General features: G+C 47.3%; 1 long non-coding RNA gene across 2 annotated transcripts in view; it reads right to left on the bottom strand.

Moving 5' to 3' along the window:
- Window positions 1-21,524, bottom strand: part of LOC144889232 (uncharacterized) — a 32,971-nt gene continuing 11,447 nt past the window's right edge. For both annotated transcript variants that reach the window (XR_013621665.1, XR_013621666.1), the window contains exons 3-5: window positions 17,385-17,520; window positions 9,131-9,212; window positions 1-39 (exon numbers count right to left, since the gene is read on the bottom strand). This is a non-coding gene — a long non-coding RNA (uncharacterized LOC144889232). The remainder of the gene's footprint in view (window positions 40-9,130; window positions 9,213-17,384; window positions 17,521-21,524) is intronic.

Genomic DNA, 21,524 nt, shown 5'->3' with positions numbered 1-21,524 from the left:
AGACTCGAGTTCATTCCCATCATCATCGACATTTTTCACCTGTCAGAATGAAGAAGCACAAATGAGAAAAAGGAGCACAAACGAGGAAAGATGAAAAAAACATTTAAAACAAGAAAGAGCAATCAGAGATTGCAGACCCTCGCCAGGATGCGTTTTCAGTGGTTTATAAGGCTTTTGTGTTTAAACAAATATGGCGGCCGAACCACGTGACTGATGACGTCATCATTTTTTTTTTCTCCATCAATTTATACCTAGATTATGCTCAAGAAATTTCATCTTGATCGGAAGAAGTTTTGTACTTGTCAAATTATGACGCCATAATGGAGGCACCTATGACATCGTCATTAACATATTTTATTCCCCACAGAGAGTTCTTTACAATGAGCCATGTCTCAATTTTTCCTATGCAGTGATTTCGGAGATATAGAGGTGCAAATGTTTTCGGTTTTTCCAAGATGGCGGCCGAACCACGTGACGTATGACGTCATAATTATTTTTAAATTTTACATGTGGAGTTGTACCGATAGTGAAAATTTCCTGTCAATCCGACCAACGGTTGCAGGAAAATCATATTTATTCTGTGCGGACAAAAACAGACAGACAAACAGACTCAAATGCAATACCCTCTCCTGAAGGTGAGGGTAACCAGTATGGTGACTGGTGAGGTTACACAAGACAGTTACAAAAGCTACTGCATCAACATCATCGACATGATATGCCTCCGCCCCACATTATTACATCGTTTTATATATATATATATATATATATATATATATATATATATATATATATATATATATACATATACATATATACATATACAGTATATATATACATATCTATATTAGCAGAAGTACCCGGCATTGCCGGGCGGGGGTGGGGAGGGGGAAGAGGAGGGGAGGGGAACGGGGGGTAGGGGAGGAGACGGGGGGAGGGGGGTGGGAGGCGGGAGGCGGGAGGCGGAAGGGGAAGGGGAGGGGGAGGGGGAGGGGAGGGGAGGGGGAGGGCGGAGGTGAGGGGGAGGTGGGAAAGGGAGGAGGAGGGGGAGTGGAGGGGGAGGGGAGGGGGAGGAGGAGGCGGAGGGAGGAGGGGGTAGGGTGGAGGGGGAAGGGAAGGGGATGGGGGAAGGATAGAGGGAGGGGGAGGGGAAGGGGAGGGGGGAAAGGGATGGGGAGGGCGAGGGGAGGGAGAGGGGAGGGGGAGAAGGGAAGGGGAGGGGGGAAGAGGAGGGGGGAAGGGGAGGGGGAAGGGGAGGGGAGGGGGGAAGGGGAGGGGGTAGGGTGGAGGGGGAAAGGAGGGGGAAGGGGAGGGAGAAAGGGTAGAGGGAGGGGGGAGGGGAATGGGGGAAGGGGAGGACAGAGGGGGGAGGGGGAAGGGGGGGGAGAGGGGGAGGGGGAAGGGGAGGGGAGGAAGGGGAGGGCCAGTCAACAATGACGTTGCAGTTCTCGTGGGAGGAGAGCAGCACAACAATCGCGACATCGTCCTGCATCTTCGCAACAACAGCACGAAGCGGATTTTAGAGACTCACCGATCCTGTGACGCCCTCCAGTATCGGCGTTGCCAGGCGGGGGAAGGGAGACCCGTACATTCCCAACCCGTATATTCGCCCTCTCGACTCGAGCTCACTCGGACAAAAGCCTCGCACAAGTTACACCGTGAAGGCCCAATGGCCATGTCTATGCCACAAATCAAGTACGCGAGCGAGTCTGGCGCACTGAATTGAAAATATTGTTACGGATCGCGGATTAGATGTTATTTACCGAGCGGTGGTATTGCCGCGACCTAACAGTTCCCCCGATTCTTCCCCAACTCACCCGATTCCACCCGAACGTTGGCCAAATCGCGCTACGCTAAATCAATGATTGGAAAGGACACAATGACTGGGATAAATGAAACGACGCCAGGGGTACAGTTCTCAAGACCTCCGGAGGAGGGTATAATTAGTGGTGGAGAAAAGGGGGGTAGATTACAAGGTAGAGTGAGGTAAAGACACAGAAGAGATAGGCACTTAAATACAATCTTATTTTATCCCAGACAGATCACAGACAAACGGGACAAGGCTGACTTACACAGGGATTAATGGCAGTAAGGGACAGGTAGTTCGATAGCACAAGGTGCACCTTGGCTCGGGGACAGGATCAAGCACGGTCCAAGAGATGCAGGGAGGCCTCACAGCGCTCGGAGGTGGCGTCTTTCTTTCTCCAAGCTCAGCGCGCATCTGACGTCACCCCCTCTTCCTGCGCATGCTCAGCGGGGAGTGACACGCCCTCGGCTGGTTGGCTCCGCCCCAGATGGGACCGGTCCGCCGCTTCCATTGGGTGCGGGGGTTACCGGGCTCCGCCCTTGACGAGGAGCTGACAGGGAGCCCCTATTTGGTAACCCCGTCGAGCACATGTTCGATGGCGGCTCGCTGGGAAGGCCTCATGCCCTCCCAACACCCCCTACCAACCAAGCCGGAGTGAGGACGCGCACTCCCTGTGCACACCGCCGCCGTTGCTGTTGTTGTTGTTGCTGAACCGTGAGGAAGAGCTGCGGGGAGGTATTGGGAGGTCCTAAACTTCCTAACCGTGCCATACAATCACATGCTGGTGCAACGAAGGGTCAGAATTAATGGAAACGAGTCCTTAACTGACATAGACTAAGAATAACTAGCAAGATGTCCTATAGTTGTCTTACATGAGATGCGGTGAACCTGGGCACGACATTTAATGGGGGAAATAGGGGGAGGTCGGGTCTACAGAGTGTTGTTTACAGAAAATGGGACTAGGGAATGGGGGATTGGGGATAGTTGGGAAGTATTGAGGAAATAGGGGAATATTTACAAGCGGATATGGATGGATGCAAATCCCATATCCGCAACAATATATAGAACGCTCATACTCCGTGAAAAGTGTAGCCGCCGTGTCGCCATCTTGGTTAACACGACTCGACCAACTCGCTTCGCGGATCTCGTTTGTTTTGAACGTGTCCCAGATTTTAAAAGCGAGACAACTGTTAAAATGCCATTTTGTGCGGCAATAAACTGCTCCAATCGGTTAAGGAAGGGTTGTGGAAAGACGTTTCACAGCTGTTGCAAAGACGTTTAATTCATATCGCACAAATTCGACAAAAATCGACACAAAACACACACAAGGTGAAAAAACCCAATCGCTTTTCGCTCTGAATTACGTGCAAACGCGTGACGGAAATCACCATCGCCCAGCATCGAGTGCCAACCAAGATAGCGCCCGGTAGCTGCATCTCCACCAATGTGGTGTGAATGGCAATGGTCATTCTATATATTTTCCGTTCAGTGGTCTGGCAGTGAGGATGGAACATCACGTGATCGCTCTGAGCGAATCAGCGAGCTGCTCTGGCACCGGCTGAGATTCTGTGTATAATGTTCCTCGCTGGAATACGCTGAGGTAAATATGAATAAAAAAAATATGGATCTCGTCAAATATTTTTAGGTAGGCCATGTCCTTCCCAGGCTCAATGGCCATGTCTATGCCAAATATCAAGCACGTGAGCATCTCCGTTTAGGAGTCTATCGGTAACATACACACACACACAAACCGTTTTATTTTTATATATACATTATATATATATATATATATATATATATATATATATATATATATATATATATATATATATATATATATATATATATATATATATATATATATACAGTGAAACCTTGACTTACGAGTTTAATTCGTTCTGTGACCGAGCTCGTAACTCAATTTGCTCGTTTCTCAAATTAAATTTCCCCATTAAAATGCATTGAAATGCTATTAATCCGTTCCAGCCCACCAAAAACCACACCAATTTTTTTTTAAATATATATATATAAATATCTCGCGCTTTATATTTCACCTGTATGCAGCATACAAGTTGGCAGGATGGCCTGGACTGGAGGTACGCACACTTGACTCTAAACTGTCCAGCCTGGGTTTGAATCCCGACCCAGCTATAACCTGTCATGTCGGTGTTTCACAGGCAGGGTGATTCATCAATGTGTGTACCGCTAAACTGGGCGCCCCGTTTGCGTCCCATTAGTTGTTGGATGTTAAGGATCTCACCGTGTCTTCCACAAAGAGAAGGCGAGCTATCGCCGGCACTCTGAACAAGTTGTGGCCTGGCATGCTCTTCTCCTCTGCCGTTATATACGTCCTCCTCGGCATCTTTTTCCAGAAGAGCCCTGTCTCGTCACAGTTGAAGATTTGTTGGGGGATGTATCGTTCGGCTTCTATCAGTTCGGCAAAAGTTATAATAAAATCTTCAGCTGCCTTCACATCCGAGCTTGCTGCCTCACCATGCCTGACGACGGAGTGAATGCCGGTCCTCTTCTTAAAATTACCAAACCATCCCGACTGGCTTTGAATGACTCTTCCGATGCCTCGTCCGTTGATGTTCCCGCCGTCTGCTGCACCAAATCCCCGTAAATGTCTCGGGCCTTCTCACACATGATGCTCTCGGTCACGGTATCTCCTGCGAGCTGCTTCTCCGTCAACCACACAAACAACAACTTCTCCATCTCTTCATGGATAGAGGTCCGGAGCTTTGAAATAATCTTAACGCCCTTGGCTGGCGTTATAGCCTTTATCGACTCCTTCTGCTTCAAAATCGTACATATCGTAGAAGTACTACGATCGTACTGCCTCGCCAAGTCGACAACACGCACACCTCGCTCATGTTTTTCGACGATTGCGTGTTTTATATCCAAGCACATCATCCTCTTCTTCTTCTCAGTACTGCCCTTGGCATTCAATTTCTTAGGACCCATGGTTAAAACTAAGAAATTTTCCAAATTAACCAAAATGCGAAAACAAAGCAGCAGCGATATACGGCAGAGATGCTTGCACGGCAAGATAACCACGTGACCGGAACCCACCTGGTGGCGGGTGGCGTAAGCTCGTAACTCAGATCTCGGCTCGCATCTCAAAGCAAAAAACCGCCCGAGCGACGGCTCGTATCTCGGAAAACTCGTAAGTTGGTGCACTCGTAAGTCAAGGTTTCACTGTATATATATATATATATATATATATATATATATATATATATATATATATATATATATATATATATATATATATACATATACATATACATATATATATACATATACATATACATATATATATACATATACATATACATATATATATACATATACGTATACATATATATATACATATACGTATATATATATATATATATATATATATATATATATATATATATATATATATATATATATATATATACTTGTACCAAGTTTGATTTAAATCCCTTCAGCTGTTCTCAAATATCACATTTTTACCTGACATGACCTCTGACCTTTGATGCCAAAATCTAAGTTCATCTTTGCATCATAATACATATTTGCACAAAGTTTGGTCAAAATACCATCACTGGTTCACAAGTTAGCTCAGTAACAGAATTTTTTTTGCCTAACGGGACCTCTGACCTTTGACCTCTTGGTTCCATAATCCAATCAATTAATCTTTACATCATTATACATATTTGTACCAAGTTTGAGCTAATTCCCTTCAGCTGTTCTTAAGTTATTGCGGTAACAAAAACCTATTACAGACTCTCACCATTGACCTTTGACCTCTTGACCCCATATAATCGAATCAAATCATCTTTACGTCATTATCCATGCCTGTACCAAGTTAGCACAAAATCCCATCACTGGTTCGCAAGTTATCGTGGTTGCAGGATCTTCATCTCACATGACCTCATGACACCTAATTCTAACCATTTCATCTATCCATCATTATACATACCTGTACAAAGTTTGACTTGGATCCATTCAGCCATTCTAAAGTTATCGCGGTAACGAAAACCTATCACATAAGCATGCACGGACGCAAGGACAACTCGAAACCACAAGTCCTCTGGCAACTTCATCGGTGAATGAATGAATGAATGAATGATGAATGAATTCATATTCATATTCATTCATAATATTCATATTCATTATTCATATGAATTCATATTCATTCATTCATTCATCGGTGGAGGCATAAAAAAACGAAAACATCCAGATCAATAAAATGGAGAAAACATAGGGCACAGGACAGGCACGGAATAATTAGCCAATCGGGGAAAGCACTGGTTTCGAAAGGGGAGGATAACATTAGCCTTAACCCTTTGTGAACCCTAGCGGCTGATCTACAGGCCGCCACATGTTTTTATTTATTTATTTGTTTTTCATGGTTTAAAGCTCATAATGGAGGTCGTTGCATACATGGTCTAAGGCTCATTTTCCCTCGTTTACAAACATATCACGAGCAACTCCCTCAGCAATTAGCGGCTCCGTTATATTACACCTAATCTTCGGTCTGTGTCACCACTAAATTGCTCAGGAAGTGTGAGGGAGGTTTTTATGGAGAATTCTTGTGTATCTAAAAGCGGGGCAACAACTGCTGGTTTGACTGGCACCACAAAGTAGTTGGTGATAAACTCAAAAAAGAAGAAAGAAAGACAGTCTATCATTCTTGAAGTGCTATTCTTTGTAGTATTGAGAAGATGTTGATAATTTTGGACGGACTCTTACATAAAACAGGTTTTTCTAGCAGTATCGACAAATTGACGCAAGCTAGATATGGGGTGGATGTAAAACCAATAAAGCATTTATTTTTGATAATGTGGTTGCTGGGAAAAAGTGTGTGTGTGCGTGTGCGAATGCTGCACATATAACGTGTTTCCTTTTAATTAAAATTTTCAGGATTAAAATCATCAGGTAAATAATTGTAGGATAAACAGGGAATGAGGGGGTAGTTCTGGTGTGGGGTGGGAGGGATGGGAAAAGGAGAGGGGGGTGTCGGTGGCGACTTTGAGAGTACTACAGGCAGAATATTGCATCCTGCACGGCTTGTGATACCTGAGGACAGACCGTAAATTAACATTGCTTTGGAGATTGGAGAGTCGACAATTGCAGATGCCATTTATTGGTCCCATTGTGTGCCAGGCAGAAAATTGAATTGTGACTCCAACTCGGAATTAAAGTCACCACACTTGGCGGTCATCTCGTTTGAAATTTAAATTTGAACAAGCACAAAAATTCCTGTTTACAAAGATTTTAATCCCATGAGATATTGACAAGTCGAGACGTGTGGAGATGATTGAGCATAGCTATGGCTCACCCTCATGGGAAATATTCTGCAACTCCGACATCTTGAATGACTTGTGAAGAAGGATTGCCAATCAGGAAATTAAAAACCAGGCTCATCTACAACCATACTTACTACATTTAAAGATTTTTTTTTTTTTAAATAATACATTTATAATTTATTACAAAATGTGTTTTCAGACTCAATTCTTTATAACTGCTGAAAAAATTGGTTTATAACCTTTAAATAAAACAGCATGTTTACACAAATTCAAAAATATCTACCGTACAACTCCCATGCGCCTTCCAAATATTAAAATTAGATTTTATAGCAAAAATATATTTAAAGTGTAATGTGCCTTGAGAAGATTCCCAACAGACCACTACCAATATGTTAATAGTGTTATTAGGATGCACAGGCCTGATCTGCTGAGGAAAATCAAACAAACAGATGACAGTGTCCCATAGCCCTACTTCATCGAGTAAGACATCATTAAATTATATTGTCATGTTGTGTTAAAAAACAAGATGGGGCTTTTGGTAAGACGATAATGAAAATACAACTAGCTAAATAATCTGAAAAGAGAAATGATTCACATAAAATGACAGGATTAGTTGCTTAAAGTTGTCGTTTCGTGTGCAGCCTGTGGCTGCTGGTTGCATCACTTTCTGGAAGCATGGCTTTCCCACTGACGCAGTGCCCATTACCAGTAAGCTGGTACTCATTTTGCCAACCTCGGAAGGATGACAGGCTGAGTCATCCCACCTGGTGTTATTTCAACGGCACAACATGGGCTCAAACTCGAGACCTTAAAATCTCAAGTCAGCCACCTTAACCGTTGAGCCAACACCAGGCTTAGTTGCACAATGTGATGTACCTAAAATAACCATTTTAAGGCAATGTTATAAGTAGCACAGTACACAAGTCAAACTATAACAATGCCACTGTCGCCCATATGCCTCCGCGTAGATGCCTTCGTTCACTGTCCTAAAAATAAAAAAGTTCGATTTAAATCCCTTCAACTGTTTTCAAGCATCACATTTTTACCAGACAGGACAGGTTTCACATCGATCAGTGAAGCTGTTTTGGAGAAGGGATTTTTTTTTTTTTAAATATCGGCTTTCAAGCTAGCCAAACCACGTGACATATGACATCAAATATGTACACTGCATATGTATGGGTAGGGGATCACGTTTTTGAAGTTTCGTGTTGATCAGAAAGGTTTGTTTTTCTATTCAAGATGGTTGCCAAACCACGTGACCTATGACATCATTTTCAAACTATATGCAGCAATGGTGTTAGATGACATTTGTAAAATTTCGCATCGATAGGGTAAGCGGTCTCAGAGATATAATTATTTAACATTTTCTTTCAATCCAATATGGCCGCCATGTGACCAATGATGTTTTCGTGATCAACTTTTAATCGCCAAGCCAAGTCAATGACACACGTAAAGTTTCGAGTCAATCGATTCGGTGGTTTTGGAGAAAGGTGTTTTTTTTAAAGGTTATAGGTTAAATTCAATATGGCCGCCAAACCATGTGACCTATAATGTCATAAATTTAATATTTCAATACAAATGGGTCATAGATCATATGCATGCAATTTCCGATTTTTATGACAAGGCATTTGATTAAAACATTTAAGGCTGGTATACCACTTCACAGATGATATCATTAGCATGCTTTTGTTCTCCATTGGGAGTACTTGACAATGTGCAAAGTTCAAAATTTTTCCATTCAGTGGTTTCCAAGAAATATATATATTTTAATTATTTGCATTTAATCCAAGATGGCTGCCACACCACGTGACCTATGACATCACAATTATCACAAAAACATTCTGCATGGGTGTCGCTCCTACCCTGAAAGTTTTGTCTCAATCGGACATGTGGTTACTGAGAAAATCGAGGTTTAGCCCGTATGGACGGACGTACGGACAGACAACCCGAAAACATAATGCCTCTGGCCACATTCGGGGTCGGATGCATAAAAAACCCATAAATCAAGAGAGCCACCGACTTTTACCTTGTACAGAGTTGGATGATCATCTTGGATCTCATCTCTCTCAGCACAGCTGCTGCAGCTTCCCATAGCTTCAACATGACAACTGTATGGATGGGTGAAGGTATCAGATGCCAAAATAGAGAGTATAAAGAAAGGTTTACCATAATCACAAAAAAAATCATAATCACCCAATGTCCAACGTCCAATTTTATGTTGGATGTTGCCCTGATATGTGAGGCCTGCTTTTCAGACAGGTTAAAAAGGTTACATGACCGATGCGCAGTCAACAAAAGGAGCACACATGCTATCTTCTCTATTATTTATTTGCCCAAATGATCAAACTATGGATCGTCAGCTGAGTTATTCCTGCACAACAGAAGAGAATAGGCTGCCACTCTATATTTCAACGATATTTTTTCAATCACACAGAAATATGACAAACTTTGAGGAATGCAAAAGTCAAAGGAAGTCAAAAATCCAAGAATGAAGGTGGCCTTGTAAGTCACAAGTAGAGAGCTTGGCAAGTAATGCAGGATGTAAGACTATGTTAAATGCCCAATAAATGTTCAGAGTTATTAGTGCAGGCCCATATGTCATAACAATATTGTTTGTGTTTTTTGTTTGTTAAAATTGATTTAGCAATGGATTCTGCTTCAGAATATTATAGAGATGTAAAAAAAATAGGGTTCCATTTTTTCTTTTACGTCTAATAGGTAGTAATTCGAAGAAATCCAAGATGGCCGCCATAAAATTTGGAAAATACACTTTTGTGCATATCTTTGTATCTAGATATCATATAAACATGAATAATATGTCCTTTTATATGTTTTCAGACCCAAGGAAGCCATTTCTGCCATTGTTTTTACAGAAAAATGCAAGGAAAATAAAATAGTGGACATATACCAGCCAAAGTGGGGTCGGCCGGCATGAAATCGGTTAATTAAGTTTCCACCATCTAGTTAAGGTCTGGTTTTGACTGTGTTGACGAAATGTGAATCTGAATAGTAGTATCTATCTTTGCAGGACCGACGACAGTTCAAGAGTGTCTAGAAAATTACACCTACCTTCAAGATGAGTGACTCACCACCCAGGAAGATTGAGAAGTCAGTAGATTTCGGACTTTGTTTTGTATGCCAAATGGCCATAGGGCAAACAGACTATACAACCTTTGTAACGAAACCAAAACTCTCCTCTGTCGAGAAACTGATGGCAGGTGCTGAGGAACAGTACACGTATGGTGAAACAAAGTTTGCATCATTGAATAGACGTTTGCAATATTCCTCTGCTGAAGAATTGCTCGCAAAAGGTCTCCGCTACCATAAAGCTTGTTACAAAGATGTTACCAATAAGATGCACATTGATCGAGCAAAGGCTAGGTTTGAGAAAGGAACAACATCAGGCAGTGCCGCAGAAATCCGACTGAAAAAGAGAGGACGACCAAGTTCTAGTGATCTAGGGGAAAGCACGTCAACATCCAGAAGGTGTTCCCGAGAACAGACATTTGACGCGCTCAGATGTGTCATATGCCAGGAAGACAGAGGAAGTGAACTACACAATGTGTCAACAAAGAACATGGGACTCCAGATCAGAAACATTGGCCAAGAAACAAGTAATGACAATCTGAAAGTGAGACTGAACAGTGTCATAAGTTCGCCTGACCCATTGCAAGCAATGGCTGAGGACATGAAATATCATTTACCATGTGTAGTTAAGGCCAAACGTGCTATAGTTAAGACGGAAAAACAAACAGAAACAACCAATGTTAACTTTGGTCAGGTGTTATCAGACCTTGAACTCATTGAAATTGTTGAAACTGCGTTGAATGATACTACTGAAAATGCTGTGCTGAATATGAATGAAATTCATGTAACCTATGTCAATTTACTTAAGGAGCACGACTTTCCGGTCTCAGACAACCATAGTTATAAGCCATACCTGAAACAATTGATCCTAGACAACATTGCCGATGTTCATTTCAGCCGGCCCTCAAACAAAACAAAGCCAGAGCAGATTCTTTCCACAAAGCTCAAAGACCACATGATATCAAGCACAATTACAGCAGACAGCATCAAAGACGATTTTAAAGTACTTTTGCGAGCTGCGAAAATATTGAGGAAAGACATCGCATCTTCCCCAGCATGGAAATTTAATGGAACCTTTGCTGATTACAAGCCACCCCCGATGCTCAACATCTTCTGCAAGCATGCAGTCATGGGAACAAGGAAAGTAGGAAATAGCAACAGGGAGGACTCCATTGGTGTGAGTGCATCATTGTTGGCGCAGCACTTTGTCGGTGCTTATAAATCTGACCGACAGGTATCGTACGAACCAAGAAGCGAGGATGGATCATTCAAACAACGATTTGAAACTCCATTGAGTGTGGGCTTAGCTCTCGACATACACAAAAACACACGATCCAAGGCGCTTGTAGAGAAACTTGCACATCTGGACCTCGCCATCTCCTACAAAAAGGTCATGGAGATTGAGACCAGCATTGCCAACTCCGTACTGAAGCAAATGGAGTCCACCGGAGACATCTGTCTACCACCATGGTTGGTTCAGGACACGTTCGTCTGGTTTGCCATGGACAACATCGATTTTCTAGAGTCAACTCCTTGCGGGATGAATACCCTTCATGGTACAGCAATTGCGATCTACCAGCCTGTATCACCGGAGAAATCACCCATGATACCACCAATTGAACTTGACCGGTCATCAAAAGCTCAAACGATACATGATGCAGTTGGCTGTAAAACGTTGACCTGCAAGAAGCCAGCACCCGAGAAGAGAAAGAGCGACTGCAAGCTGCTCACATCAAAACCCGAGACAGACAAGAACAAGAAAACCGATATGACCTGGATGATTGGATGCCTGAACTTCGAGGAAGAAGGAGAAGTTGGCGTCAAACTCACAGCTCCGGGGACGTGGGGAGCCTTCAATTCCTTGCTATCTTCGTCCAGTGAGAAGACCAATGTTGCTCTCGTTCCTCCGTTGATAAGGTCGCCTCCTACAGACTATGATACACTGTACACGGGTCTGATGAGAGCTCACAACATCACAACTCGTGTTATGGGGAGTGAGGCAATCACAGTCATGACTCTCGATTTGCAGCTATACGACCTGGCGATGAAGCTGTGGGTGGAACGCGAGGACATCAGGAAGCAATTCCTCTTCCGACCTGGTGAGCTACATGTTGTGTTTTGGGCCTTAGCTGCATTAGGAAAATACGTGGAAGGGAGTGGAATTGATCAGGCATGGGTCGAGGCTGGACTTTTCTCGCCAACCACAGTGAGCCAAATACTAAATGGGAGGCACTTGTATCGAGCTCTGGAGGCACACATGGTAACACTGATCGCTTTGTACAACCTGTACTTCCAGAGATTCCTGGCAATGGAACCTGAAGAAAGGGCCTATCTGAACGAGTCATCTGTTCGTCTGGGAGAGGCATATCAGAGAGACATCAGCGGGAGCATGGAGCCAGAGAAGAATCTATGCGACATTCTCAAAAAAACATTGGCCATGATGGAGTCCAGAGATATGACCAAAAAACTGGAACAATTTGAGGTCAGCACAAACAAGATACAGCGCTTCATCCTGAACTACATGAAACAGTTTGAGACTATCCTTCTGTTCATTAGAAGTACAAGACAACGTGATCTGCTGCTGCATATGGAGAGCATCGAGTCTCTCACGAAGTACTTCTTCGCTCACGATCATCTAAACTATGCTCGGTTGCTCCCTCTCTACATTTCAACAATGCAGGAGACTGAAAAGCAGCACCCAGAACTGTGGAGGGAATTCATGAAAGGGAACTTCTGTGTGACAAAAGGATTGGCAGGCTTCACATCAATAGCCCCAGACCATGGCATTGAGCAAGAAAACCGTACACTGAAGGTGATTGGAGGAATCGTAGGGATAACTCAAAATGAGAAGGCGCTTGACAAGTTCTTCCTCATTGCACCTGAGCTGTCAAAGTCACTGCACGAGTTTGCGGAGGGATATGGTCTTGGTGAAAACCAGAGCAGAAAACAACACCACGAAATCACGGGGGGAAAGCTTTCCCGGGTGATGAGCCATGCCTCCAAGCTTTCTAGGGTGTTCCGTGAACATGGCGATCCATTTATGGAAGAGGAAGTAGACGAGGTCTACAACCTGCTCACCAAAGAAGTCATGAATGAAAAAGTGTCCAGCGACATCTTAGAGCGCGACGAGATCGGACAACAGATGTTCCAGCAATTTGCCACAGATCGTTTAGCTGAGGGAAAACTTTCTGTGTGGGACAAAATGACGAAAAGAAAACTTCGAACATTCAAGAGTTCGAATGCCACAACAGAAGTGAGATCGGGCGACAAGCTGATCAAAGTCAAAGAAGAGCGAGGATTGTTGCAGAGGTTCATCGTTATCTCACGGAGCCGACCAGAGCTCGACCTGAAAGAATGTATTGGCACCTATGAATTTGGCATCGTTCCACGTTCTTTATTTGCATCTGATGGATCCCTCTTGTTGGCATACGACAAGGCAAAAATCCTTCGTCAACTTGAGCATCTGGCTGAGCCTGAAGAGCAGGATGTACATGATCCACCAGGAGAACCTATTTCGACAGAAATCAATGAGCATCAAGACGCGGGAATTGCCGCTTTGAATGATGCAGCAGCACACGCTGGGGAAGAAACTAATGACCCATCAACTGACTATGAAATCTCAAGCCAAAATTTGCAGGAACCCTCTCAGATCAGCCAAAACCCAGACACAACCACAAGATCAGGAGTGATCAATGAAAACGAGACTACTTCTCGCCATAGAGTGATAATCATTGATGGCATGGCTCTTGTTAACGGGATCTCCAAAACAGAACAAATGATTACATGCAGTGACTTTGCTCAATCGTTCATTGAACGCCTCGAAAATATTGCCGTGCATTATGATGACGTGAGGTTGGTATTCGACCGATACATCGATAACTCACTGAAAGACAAAATGCGCCTAAAGAGGACAAAGGGGAAATCAACATACTATCACGTCAGGGATAGTACATTGATCCAGAAGATTTCACTCAAAGATTTCCTTTCCAATGTGAAGACCAAGGCAGAGCTTACAGAGTACTTGGCTGTGAAGTGTCTATCTTACAGCAAGGCTCATCCAAACAAGTTGAAGAAGTTCATGGTGACATCAGGAACTAAGACCACGGGCAACACTGAAGTTCCAGACAGTCTACTCACGCACAGCCAAGAAGAGGCCGATACACTCTTAATTCTGCATGCTCTCACAGTCGACAAAGATGCAGAAGTTATCATTGATTCGCCAGATACCGATATCTTCCTCCTACTGATTCAGAGATTTCACGATCTACCACCTGCTACGAGGTTTCTCACTGGGAAGGGAAAGTTGAGGAGGAGCATTGCAGTCCAACCTATTCATGGCATGCTAGGAGAGAAACGTGCGTCTGCAATACTTGGATTCCACGCATTCACGGGAAGTGACATGTCTGGAAGGTTCGCTGGCAGGAGCAAGGACTGGTGCTTTAAGGTCTTCATGACATGTGACAACAAGATATGGGAGGCTCTGGAGTCTTTGGGACAAACTGATCCGTCACCAGAAGTGTGTTCCCAGCTGGAACGCTTCGTCTGTCTGCTGTACAAGTCTAAAGTTCACACGAAAGTAAACGAGCTTCGCTGGTTCTTATTCTCCAACCGTGCTGCTGAGGGAGAGAGTCTTCCACCTACCACTGGTTCGCTAAAGTTACACGTTCAGCGAGCACATTATATCGCAATGATATGGAGAAAGGCAGCAGAAAGCCATCCGTCCCTTCCATCACCTGTCGAGTATGGTTGGCAGTTACTTTCGGATGATGGGGTTTATGCCCCAAGTCGATGCCTGAATCCTCCAGCCCCAGAAGCAATAATGAATCTCGTGAACTGTGGGTGCAAGAAAGGGTGTATGGGAAGATGTAGCTGTCGCAATAACAATATTCCTTGTACTGAAGTTTGTGGGTGTGTGGGTTACAGTTGTAACAACAAAGCAAACATCAATGAACCGCGTGTGATAGATATGGATGAGGATGAATGAGGCATTCGTTTATGTGATCGTTTATGTTCATTCATCGTTTATGTTTAGGTGTGTGTGTATGTGTGTGCGTGTGTGTGTGTGTGTGTGTGTGTGCGTGTGCGTGTGTGTGTATTCAAAATAAATGTTATCAGTGAAGATTGTTTATTGAATCGATTCTAATTGAGAAATTATACGATCCGATTTCACGACGGCTGTCTCCATTTTGGCTGGTATATTGCCCACTATTTTAATTTCCTTGCATTTTTCTGTAAAAACAATGGCAGATATGGCTTCCTTGGGTCTGAAAACATATAAAAGGACATATTATTCATGTTTATATGATATCTAGATACAAAGATATGCACAAAAGTGTATTTTCCAAATTTTATGGCGGCCATCTTGGATTTCTTCGAATTACTACCTATTAGACGTAAAAGAAAAAATGGAACCCTATTTTTTTTACATCTCTATAATATTCTGAAGCAGAATCCATTGCTAAATCAATTTTAACAAACAAAAAACACGAAATTACTAATCGCCCTAGACTATATGCGCTGGATTCCTTTTTTGAAAATTAGGGCCTACAACCATTGCCTACAGAGCACCAGAAAATCTTGAGTTGAGCGATCGACAAAATTCAAATTATTAGCCAGTAATCATGCTGTTTGAAAACAGGAGAGCCTTGATATAAGAAGCTATGGTGGATTTAATTGTTTTGCTTACAAGTGGAGCTAAGCTTACTGGTTGGTATTTGATAGGCTCTGCTTTTGCACCATTCTTGTGGACAAGTGTTGTTTGTCAACCTCCAGGCAGATAGGAGGCAGCCAAAGGAGAATGACAGACAAACGAGAACAGCACTTGGTAGAGAGCATACCTCCGCCATGCTTAACAGTTTACGTTTTGTATCCCACAGACAGGTCAGATCTGGATCCGACCTGAACCAAAATCTAATCCGCTTGTTCTTGCCACCGACCCAACTCATCCACCAGGTTTTGTCATAAGTCGTCCAAAACTTTTTGAAATATCATGCTGCATATCGTTTTTGGTGACATCATGTTACATCCCTCGACGGTGAAGAATCACTTAAAGTGTTTTTAAAATGCTCGTATCCGGATCCGGATGTGGATCTTCACCAAAATCGAATGGATTTGTCCTTGTCTCACACCCAACCTGTCCACCAAGTCTCATCCAAATCCATCCATAACCTTTTGAGATATTGTGCTATACATCAGTTATATCCCTATCACTCAATGGTGAAGAATCCCTTTAAAAAATTCTCTGATCGGAATCCACAATCGAATCTTCACCAAAATTGAATCAATTATTCCCTGTCACACACCCAACCTCTCCACCAACTTTGATCCGAATTCGTCCATAACTTTGAGATATCGTGCATTGTATCGGTTTCACAACAATCTCTCAATGGTGAAGAATCGCTTAAACATTCTCAGATCCAGACCCGGATTCAGATCTTCACCAAAATCTAATCATATTGACTGTGTCACATTCCTAACCCCTCCACCAAATTTCGTCCGAATCTGTCCACAACTTTTTGAGATATTTATTCACAGACAGACAAACAAAGACAGACAAACAGACAGGGGTGAAAACACAACCTCCATCCACCTTCAGTGGCGGAGGTAACAATACAAACAGGGAGGCAAGTAGCAGAGCAGAATTAGACATGAACCTGAGGATGGTTATTCAAAATGAAAGTTAGAAAAGTCATGCTCCGAACACTTAAAATTTTTGTATGTATGAAAAAGCCATTTGGACTAAATTTAGGGGTTGCACACGGAGTTTGTAATTTCACATATTTGGCTCGCATAAATGTTTGGAGTTGATTATTTATTCTCCGCTGCTATACTTGTGATTTTGATGATTACAGTTGACCTATGACCTAGCTATGTACTGCACATTTTGAAGTGGTTTTTAAGTTAATTGAATACAGTACAGCTGTACTCTGGTGTATGCAGTTGCTCTCATTGAAGAGTACAATCGTCTCCTGACAAGGGATGAACAGCAATCCCAGTATCTGCTTCAAGTTGTGACAGAACATCGCAAGAGGTTTCCCGATTGCAGGAAATCAACGCTTATTGGGCAACTATGAGTCACTGTGCAACCCCTAAAACTTGATGTATTCAAAAAATATATCACATGCAGAAGTTTTACCTCAATAATAAAAATATTAAAGGTTATAGGAGTAAAACAATAAAAAAATTTTTTTTGCCTTATGTAGCTAAGAACCACCCTAATGGATGCTGATGTCATCGAGCCCATCGCCAAAGTAGGGCCAAGGCTGGACAGAAATCTCTCTCCCATGCATGTCCGTGCTCCATTCTTTCTCTCATGCGAGAACACAAAGTCTAGTAGACAGTGGGTGCAAATGGGGAGAGAACAGACTGGGTTGCATACATACAATTTGGTAGCAAACACAGAGCAAGACAATTATCCTTACCTAAGCATAGTCTGCAGAGATGCCATTTTAGATGAGTGAAGCACACACCAGAAACTTTTACCATTTCTGGTAAAACCATTACTACCATTAATTTGCGAAGAAGACTGGTTGGAGAGGTCAGCCTTGAGATTTACCACGTTTTCTGGCTTGGACACACACTTGTTGCGAGCCTAAAGGAATGACGCAACGTTACCCTGAGTCATGTTAGCTTTCAAAATTGAAAGTAAGCTGCAGGACCACTATAACTTCCACACAGGGTTCAGTGTATCAGGGTCGAGAGGATGGTTAGGAGATCTCCAGACAATATGCAATATACCGGTGCATGAGAGAAAGTGGCATCATGGTGGTAGATTAAATCACTGCAGATGAAGAACAGCATTTGGATGAATGGTTATGAATTGATCAACGTGAGAACAAATGGAGACATAAGAGTAGTCATCATTGGATGGACGGTGCACCACACAAGCATTAGGACATCGCAGAGTAGTATACGTATGATGGTCTTTCTTCTTTGCATTTGCTTGAACAATAGCGGATGAATACAAGAAATAAAATGAAAATTTCATAAAGTATGACATGACTTCCAGAGACACGAACTGCCTCAGTGTGTTGTCTCGGGAGCACGTGCGCCTACAATCCACACACACACACCTTATCGCCTCTCCATGATGAGTCTTGCCATCCCACTTACACCTCCAGCCCTCTCTGCACTGCACCTCCTTCCTGTCCTTCCCCTCGTCACCAAGGTTTTGGTTTCAGGATTGCCATCAGTAGAACAAAGCGATCTACTTCAATATAGATTGTTGGCGCGGATCTGGAATCGATGTATAACAGCGAGTGTCGTTTCAGCTCACCTGTTCCTCATTCTACATCCTTGATTGTCATGCCTGCTCCCCTGCTCCTCTTGTCCAGCCTCACTGATCGTCGTGCCTGCCCACCTGCTCCTTGTCCAGCCTCACTGATCGTCGTGCCTGTCCACCTGCTCCTTGTCCAGCCTCACTGATCGTCGTGCCTGTCCACCTGCTCCTTGTCCAGCCTCACTGATCGTCGTGCCTGTCCACCTGCTCCTTGTCCAGCCTCACTGATCGTCGTGCCTGTCCACCTGCTCCTTGTCCAGCCTCACTGATCGTCGTGCCTGTCCACCTGCTCCTTGTCCAGCCTCACTGATCGTCGTGCCTGTCCACCTGCTCCTTGTCCAGCCTCACTGATCGTCGTGCCTGTCCACCTGCTCCTTGTCCTGCCTCCCTGTCTCGTCGTGCCTGCCTCCCTCCCGGTCTCGTCGTGCCTGCCTGCCTCCCTCCCGGTCTCGTCGTGCCTGCCTCCCTCCCTCCCGGTCTCGTCGTGCCTGCCTCCCTCCCGGTCTCGTCGTGCCTGCCTCCCTCCCGGTCTCGTCGTGCCTGCCTCCCTCCCGGTCTCGTCGTGCCTGCCTCCCTCCCGGTCTCGTCGTGCCTGCCTCCCTCCCGGTCTCGTCGTGCCTGCCTCCCTCCCGGTCTCGTCGTGCCTGCCTCCCTCCCGGTCTCGTCGTGCCTGCCTCCCTCCCGGTCTCGTCGTGCCTGCCTCCCTCCCGGTCTCGTCGTGCCTGCCTCCCTCCCGGTCTCGTCGTGCCTGCCTCCCTCCCGGTCTCGTCGTGCCTGCCTCCCTCCCGGTCTCGCCGTGCCTGCCTCCCTCCCGGTCTCGTCGTGCCTGCCTCCCTCCCGGTCTCGTCGTGCCTGCCTCCCTCCCGGTCTCGTCGTGCCTGCCTCCCTCCCGGTCTCGTCGTGCCTGCCTCCCTCCCGGTCTCGTCGTGCCTGCCTCCCTCCCGGTCTCGTCGTGCCTGCCTCCCTCCCGGTCTCGTCGTGCCTGCCTCCCTCCCGGTCTCGTCGTGCCTGCCTCCCTCCCGGTCTCGTCGTGCCTGCCTCCCTCCCGGTCTCGTCGTGCCTGCCTCCCTCCCGGTCTCGGCGTGCCTGCCTCCCTCCCGGTCTCGGCGTGCCTGCCTCCCTCCCGGTCTCGTCGTGCCTGCCTCCCTCCCGGTCTCGTCGTGCCTGCCTCCCTCCCGGTCTCGTCGTGCCTGCCTCCCTCCCGGTCTCGTCGTGCCTGCCTCCCTCCCGGTCTCGTCGTGCCTGCCTCCCTCCCGGTCTCGTCGTGCCTGCCTCCCTCCCGGTCTCGTCGTGCCTGCCTCCCTCCCGGTCTCGGCGTGCCTGCCTCCCTCCCGGTCTCGTCGTGCCTGCCTCCCTCCCGGTCTCGTCGTGCCTGCCTCCCTCCCGGTCTCGTCGTGCCTGCCTCCCTCCCGGTCTCGTCGTGCCTGCCTCCCTCCCGGTCTCGTCGTGCCTGCCTCCCTCCCGGTCTCGTCGTGCCTGCCTCCCTCCCGGTCTCGTCGTGCCTGCCTCCCTCCCGGTCTCGTCGTGCTGCTCCTCCCTCCCGGTCTCGTCGTGCCTGCCTCCCTCCCGGTCTCGTCGTGCCTGCCTCCCTCCCGGTCTCGTCGTGCCTGCCTCCCTCCCGGTCTCGTCGTGCCTGCCTCCCTCCCGTCTCGTCGTGCCTGCCTCCCTCCCTCCCGGTCTCGTCGTGCCTGCCTCCCTCCCTCCCGGTCTCGTCGTGCCTGCCTCCCTCCCTCCCGGTCTCGTCGTGCCTGCCTCCCTCCCTCCCGGTCTCGTCGTGCCTGCCTCCCTCCCTCCCGGTCTCGTCGTGCCTGCCTCCCTCCCGGTCTCGTCGTGCCTGCCTCCCTCCCGGTCTCGTCGTGCCTGCCTCCCTCCCGGTCTCGTCGTGCCTGCCTCCCTCCCGGTCTCGTCGTGCCTGCCTCCCTCCCGGTCTCGTCGTGCCTGCCTCCCTCCCGGTCTCGTCGTGCCTGCCTCCCTCCCGGTCTCGTCGTGCCTGCCTCCCTCCCGGTCTCGTCGTGCCTGCCTCCCTCCCGGTCTCGTCGTGCCTGCCTCCCTCCCGGTCTCGTCGTGCCTGCCTCCCTCCCGGTCTCGTCGTGCCTGCCTCCCTCCCGGTCTCGTCGTGCCTGCCTCCCTCCCGGTCTCGTCGTGCCTGCCTCCCTCCCGGTCTCGTCGTGCCTGCCTCCCTCCCGGTCTCGTCGTGCCTGCCTCCCCCCCGGTCTCGTCGTGCCTGCCTCCCTCCCGGTCTCGTCGTGCCTGCCTCCCTCCCGGTCTCGTCGTGCCTGCCTCCCTCCCGGTCTCGTCGTGCCTGCCTCCCTCCCGGTCTCGTCGTGCCTGCCTCCCCCCCGGTCTCGTCGTGCCTGCCTCCCCCCCCGGTCTCGTCGTGCCTGCCTCCCCCCCGGTCTCGTCGTGCCTGCCTCCCCCCCGGTCTCGTCGTGCCTGCCTCCCCCCCGGCCTCGTCGTGCCTGCCTCCCCCCCGGCCTCGTCGTGCCTGCCTCCCCCCCGGCCTCGTCGTGCCTGCCTCCCCCCCGGCCTCGTCGTGCCTGCCTCCCCCCCGGCCTCGTCGTGCCTGCCTCCCCCCCGGCCTCGTCGTGCCTGCCTCCCCCCCGGCCTCGTCGTGCCTGCCTCCCCCCCGGCCTCGTCGTGCCTGCCTCCCCCCCGGCCACGTCGTGCCTGCCTCCCCCCCGGCCTCGTCGTGCCTGCCTCCCCCCCGGCCTCGTCGTGCCTGCCTCCCCCCCGGCCTCGTCGTGCCTGCCTCCCCCCCGGCCTCGTCGTGCCTGCCTCCCCCCCGGCCTCGTCGTGCCTGCCTCCCCCCCGGCCTCGTCGTGCCTGCCTCCCCCCCGGCCTCGTCGTGCCTGCCTCCCCCACGGCCTCGTCGTGCCTGCCTCCCCCCCGGCCTCGTCGTGCCTGCCTCCCCCCCGGCCTCGTCGTGCCTGCCTCCCCCCCGGCCTCGTCGTGCCTGCCTCCCCCCCCGGCCTCGTCGTGCCTGCCTCCCCCCCGGGCCTCGTCGTGCCTGCCTCCCCCCCGGCCTCGTCGTGCCTGCCTCCCCCCCGGCCTCGTC

Source organism: Myxine glutinosa, unplaced genomic scaffold (assembly GCF_964187855.1).
Source record: "Myxine glutinosa unplaced genomic scaffold, kmMyxGlut1.1 SCAFFOLD_1909, whole genome shotgun sequence".
NCBI lineage: Eukaryota > Metazoa > Chordata > Myxini > Myxiniformes > Myxinidae > Myxine > Myxine glutinosa.
Note: the sequence above shows the minus strand (reverse complement) of the source record. Positions and strands in the feature narration are given on the sequence as shown.